The sequence below is a fragment of the Pinus tabuliformis genome, chromosome 8 (genome assembly GCF_031772625.1).
Source record: "Pinus tabuliformis cultivar Carrire ecotype Pingquan chromosome 8, CPIR1, whole genome shotgun sequence".
Taxonomy (NCBI): Eukaryota; Viridiplantae; Streptophyta; class Pinopsida; order Pinales; family Pinaceae; genus Pinus; species Pinus tabuliformis.
Window position 1 is genome coordinate 1,322,407,944 of NC_142294.1, and position 6,757 is coordinate 1,322,414,700.

A 6,757-nucleotide genomic window follows, 5' to 3' on the forward strand; every position below is an offset into this window, starting at 1 on the left:
AAATATATATTTCGCTCTACCCTTGGTGACTTGACTTAAAGGCCAAGAGATATGAGAGAACCCCAATATGAACCTCTGGTAGAAATTAGCAAGACCTAGAAAACTGTGGAGCTCTATTAGAGTGGTTGGGGTTGGCAAATCCCGAATGACTTGTATCTTGGCTGGTTCCACATACACACCCTGCTCATCAATGATGTACCACAAATATTGAAACTGGGTCATGGCAAAAGTACATTTCTCCAAATTTCCACATAGCTTGTGTTGTCACAACCTTTGAAGGACTTGTCGAATATGGTGGAGATGCTTTTCCCAACTCTGGATGAAGATCAAGATGTCATCTAAATAAACCACCATGAATGCATTGGTGAAGGTTCACAAAATGTTGTCCATCAATCTCATGAAGGTTGCAGGGGCATTCATTAACCTGAAAGGCATAACCAACAATTCAAAAAGGCCCTCCTTGGATTTTAAGGTAGTCTTCCACACATCGGAGGGTTCGATAGGAACCTGGTGATAACTAGACTTCAAGTCAATATTTATAAAATATTTGAGCCCCTTGAGCTATTCCAAAATGTCATCAATCCGTGGGATTGGTTGCCTATTCTGGACAATTATTTTGTTCAGCATGAGTCTCCAGGTCCTATCCTTCTTCTGTAACAACAAAATTGGGCTCCCACAGGGTGATGGGCATGGCCTGATGTGCCCTTTGTGTAACAACTCCTAAATCTGCCTCTTGATATCATCGTTCTCCAAAAAAGAGTGTTGATAGATCAGTCCATTAGGTAGTGGCATGCCCACGATCAGATCGATGGAGTTCTTGACCTGACAAAGCAGAGGTACCTCTATAGGTGAGGAAAAAATATCCCTATACTCCTCCATGACCTTGTCCATTTGTTGTTGTTATGTCGAGGAGCCTTGTCTAGAAGCCGTGGCCACAACCTTCTTCTTGCCCTAAGGGTGAAAAATAAGGAAAGAAAATTTTTTGGTCTGAGAAATGATCTTACAACATTGATTTGCAGTGATCAAAGAGATGGTGTTAGGTGGGGCTACCTTCGGTGTCTTGTACAACTTATTGCCCAAAGTAATAATCATAGAGCGAGGTCTAGACTCATATGCAACATGTCGCTTCCACATGTATGGTTTTCCTAATAATACATCACAAAATTAAATAGGAGCAACATCACATAGTACCTCATCCATGAAGGGCTTAATGTTGTAGGGAAGGAAACATTGTTGTTTTAAGTAGAGATCTCGTCCTTGGTGAAGCCACCTGATTGTGTACGGTTTCGAATGCGCTGTCATCGATAGGCCCAAATACTTCATGACCTTTGTTGAAATGAGATTATTTTGGCTCCCTCTATTGATAATGAACTGCATCAGAGAACCGTTCACCCACATCTGTGAGTGGAAGAGGCATTCCCGCTCCTCTGGATCTTCGGGATCATTCTTCTAGATTTTGGTGGTGGCCACACTGGCACTTGGCTCCGCGTCAATGATCTGCTTCCCTTTGTCCTTCACCTTTTCGAGTTTTGACTCAGAATTGGAATGTGCGTCTTATTTAGAAGCCTTCATCTCGGCCACCAGTGACTGTTTGGCCCAACACGCACTTGTGTTGTGAGTGGGGCTCTTATGGGACTCACACCATTTCTCTATGTTGTTATTTGTCTTCATGGTGTTGTTCTATGCTTGTAGCTTTGGTGGGTTGTCCTAGGCTGCCCCACCTTGGCTTTGGCCTTTTCTTTATGGTTTGGGGGCACCTTTTCCTTTCTTTAGATTCGAAGATCAAAAGTCTTGCTTCTTCTATTTAAACTTTTTCTCAATCTCAATAGTGTATCAGTATTTCGTGCCAAGCGAGGACATGTACAAGAACTCCATCTCGTCCTCGATGTAATTGTGTAGAAAACTATGGTACTGGAGTACAAAATCCAATTCATAATCCTTAATACCGAACTTAGTGGGGAGGGTATAGAAAATATTTGTGAACTTAGGCACATCTTTGTCCCTTCCCTGTCGTAGCATGGTCCACTTTAAGTGTTCATCTTCATACCTCCCGACAGGGTAATATTGTTCCTTTATGGCATCTCAAAAAGAATCCCATGTGGGTGTGACTAAAAAAAATTAGCATTCCCTCTCATCCTTTTGTCCACAGTAGGTTTCCCACCAATCCTTGACGTGTGGGGAGGCTTTCAAAAGTGCAAAAGTAATCATTTCCCAATTGGAAAATTCATAAATTGAAAAATATCCTTCCAACATATTCAACCATTTATCTATGACATCTACATCTATTTGGACCTCAAATATGGGAATATCAAAGTTAACTTGTACCTTAAAAGGAGTGGCGCATCTAGAGTGGATATTGGATGAAGATGCGTCACCTGTGGGTAGTCGTCGAAGGATCTGGGAAAACTTATCTATCATCACACCCCTCTATCACTTGAGGGCTTCCTTGATCATTATTTTGAAAAGGATCTCCTACCTTCTCATCTTTCTTTTCTTCCGCCATGGGAGTTCGTCGGGATTTGTGAGGATGGTCTTGCAAAGGTTCAACTAGATTGAACCCTAACTACTTATACCTTGACCTTGTTGGGGACATGCAAAGAAAAAGAAAGAAAGATCAGATCGCTCTGATACCACTGATCTGAACTTAAACAGGAATGCAAAAAATTATAGATATAACCATAAATACAAAAATGCAACAGAAATAACACTTCATTTCATTAATATCTAAATACCAAAATATGCTTACAAACAGAATGGAGATAAACTAGCTTGGGCGATGGTAGCTTATCTCTGAGAGGAGATGTGGTAGCTACATGCCTTTGAACTATGTTACAATGAGGCTCCTAGGCGTATTTATGGAAAACCCTAAACATCGAAAAAACTAACCCTAGGAGATGAAGCACCAAAACTGTGGCCCCCATTTGGGTAAATGGGTACATCACTTTCTCGGGGTCATAACTTTGGCATATGATCTCAATATCGCTATCATAATACCTCATTTCGAAGATCTCAAAGAGGTAATTTAAATAAACTTTCATCACTTATTGGGACCTTTTTAGTGTCTCCGTTTTCCCTAAAAAATGTTGTTTAGGGACTCAAAATGGCTCCATATTTTAGGACCCGAAAAACTACCATAAATAGTAAATTGTGCTATAATTAAGGAACCTAAAAAACTGAAAGAGAAAGTAGTGGGAGTCTAAGTGGAATAGGAGGGTGGCCACCAATATCCACCTGGAGCAGTCCTTCCCCCTTAGGAAGAAATGGTCCCCATTGCATTGAGTGCCTTCATGAGATGGGGAAACTTTTGCTAAACTTCGTCCCTCATGAGCCACTTGCCTTTGTGAAGGATTTGGCCAGATTTGACAATCCAATAAAGTTGTATATTCTACTGGTGAGTGTTCTTTATTTCTGTGTCCATGATCCGATCAGTTGTGGCATATTCCATGAAGTCTAGGTTGAGCTCTGTTGGTTTGAGTTGTTTTGCAATGTTGGATGCATCCAACAATGGTGGAAAGTATGGTCAAAGGTAGTCTACATTGAACACTCGGTGCAAACCAAGGAATGGTGGAATTTTGAGCTCAAAGTCATGGTGGGCTCCAGTATTGCAATATTTCTGCAACTCCTGGGACTCCCTTCTTTACTTCTATCAACTCGGTAGTTCGTAACAAACTTGGAAGCGATGGTGCTGTATACACAAGTACTAGCTCTTGCCGCATCTCTCACTTGGTCAGCTGGCACAAGTCCGATAGGGGCTTAAGCCAACTTCTATGAGCTCCAAGAAGAAGCTTTTTAACTGATGGATGAAAGCTAACTCAAAGGAAACTAATTTACTTGCGGAAATAAACTGAAAGCCAAAAAGAAACGCAAACCCTAGCAAACCTTAATTCTACCAGCTAGTCCTACTGATGCAAGGAAGAGGATGCAAGATACTGAAATGGATGCCATCACTTCTATGAAAGTAAAATACATGTGTCTAGGCTACCTCTATTTGAAGAAAACATCTTTTTGTATTTGAAAGAATAACTTTGGCGTAAATCACATGTAGACAGACATTTGTCGATGCGTTTCGAACCAACAAGTGTGGTTCATCGTCAGGACAAGTTGAAGAAACAAATCCAGCTTAGCATGTTAAATAGTCTGAGTAGAGACTCCAACGGCTAATTTTTACCTTAGGACCCAGGTCAAATTATTATACTTTAATTTAATATTATTATTATTTTTAATATTAATACATAAAATATTTTTAATGGTTAGTTTTAAAAAAATTTATTTAATTTATATATATATATATATATATATATATATATATATATATATATATATATATATATATATATATATATATATATATATATATATATATATATTAAAGTTATAATATTAGGTTATTAAGACAAAGACATTAAGGAGATGGGATCTCTCCTTATCAAAGCTCTCACAATCAGAGATCCTAAGGGCACGAGTAGCAAGGGTGTTAAGAACACCCAACTTCTGAGCAGGGAAATGATGGGAATCGGCATGAAGATACTACTCAGTGTGCGTCTTCTTTTGGAACACAGAGTGGGAGAGATATCCATCCTTGCTCCGAGATATAAGAATATCCAGGAAAGGGAGGCAACCATTGACCTCTTTTTCCATGGTGAACTTAATGGCAGAGGACCGACTGTTGAGGTGATTAAAGAAATGATCAAGCTCCTCAGTGCCATGGGGCCAGATGACATTAGTGTCATCCACATACCTCTTCCAAAGCTTGGGAAGAAGACGAGCTGAGGATAAAGCTTTGGCTTCGAAATCTTCCATAAAAAGATTCGCAACAATAGGGGAAAGAGGGGAACCCATGGCAACACCACAAGTCTGTTCAAAGAACTCACCCTCAAAACAGAAGAATGTGGAAGTGAGACAGAACTCCACCAAATGCGCGGTATCGGGATCTGTTAGGCGATAGATCACTTCCAAGGCCTCCTTTATAGTGATGCAGGTATAAAGGGAGACCACATCAAAGCTGACGAGAATGTCCTCGGGGCTAAGCTTAATATCCTTAAGCTCCTTAATGAAGGATGCAGAGTCTTTCACAAAGGACTCAGTGCGGCCAACCAGGGGCTTAAGTTTAAGGGAAATGAACTTAGCCAGAAGATAGGTAGGGCCACCAATGGTGTTGACGATAGGCCTCAGAGGGGCCCCTTCCTTGTGAATCTTCGGTTAAGTTGTCAGTTTCATCATGCATATGCTTTCACTGTTCTTTGACTGTGCAGGGGTGGATCAAGGAGGAGAAATGCTTGGAACAGGTTGGGAAGATTCAGAGAGGGTCTAAGGAGTCCCTAACACCCTTCCAGAGAGTTTCACAAAGTTTGGCTATCAAGAAACCTCATTTGTGAGCTTCTACAGGAAGTCTGCAGAGGTTCTACAGGATGTTCAGAGATTTCTACAGGATGTTCAGAAATTTCTACAGGATGTTTAAAAAGTGGATTTTAGAGGATGGGTGAGTGAGGGAAGATGCAGGAATGGATAGGGAGGTAGGATAGGGGCCTGGAGTGACCCAGGGACTGGTGGATGGAGTGGTGAGAGGGTGTAGAAGGCTGACTTGGCTTAAAGAAGGCTAAGACAATGATTGCACAAGAAGGTAGGGTTACGTGGGCAAAAGGACAGGTGTGAGACGAGGAACCTAGCTAGGAGATGGAACAGCTGGCTCTAATGAAGCTTAGGTGGATGAGAGAGTGGTAGAGATGCCCTGCACGGTGTACATTTAACCGAATCAACAAAGTCTTACAAATAATCAAAGCCTTAGCTAATCTAATCTAATTGCCAATAAAATGAATGAAAAACAGCTTTATTTGGAAATAAAACCATGTACATCAATCATGCAAAGAAATATTTCAGAGATCTGAACCCATAACTAACTTCTGCAAATGAAAACAGTACACTAAGGATTGCATGGTCAAGCAAACTAGTGTTTTTGTTGGGACAACACTGTTTCTTCAATTCCAGCCCCTAATCCAATCAGGATGAGGTGAAACTGAAAGTGTTGTTGATGCTTTTCTTAGATATTTTTTCTTGTTATTATCCTACCAATCTATTTTAAACATCTGAAGCAATTCTATTCATAAACGGTGACCTATTTAACCAACACAACTAAATCTGCCCAACAAAAATACATTTCAAATGCATAAAAGGAAAACAACGATGCATAAAGGAAAAATAATAGTACAAAAAGGAATCCCTAGGCTCTCAGGTTGGGCCCAACCCTGAGAGCTATGGCTCCTATAGAAAACTCAAAGTTGATATAAAATCGGACTGCTTCTCATTATCAGAAAATAGTCATAAGTCAAGAGTTATGCCAAAATGGCTACAAGAGGACAAAGTAAAGCTAACAACACTGTAGTGCAAAATATGCAATGGTTTAAAAGGTCCCTTACGAAGGCTGAGGCATTAACATTTATACACCACGAGGGCCCTAGCTGGCCTCCTAAATCTATGGGACTTAGCTGTGCAAACTGTGAGTAGACAACCCCTTCCAAAATCTGCTTGGCTGCCTTCTAGATCCGGTTTTGGTGGCCTTTGGAGCTCGGAGTTGGGGGTGAAGATCCCGAGGAAGGGCTATTTAATGCCATAGACAACCCCCCTATGAATCCTCACCTCAAGCTTGGTTGTCTTCTAGCCCATGATTGCTCGGTTTTGCTCCAACATGTGTCAAAAAACTTGAAATGAGCACATGTTAGCCACCTAGGAAGAGTGACTACCCTTATTCGTACAAATGACA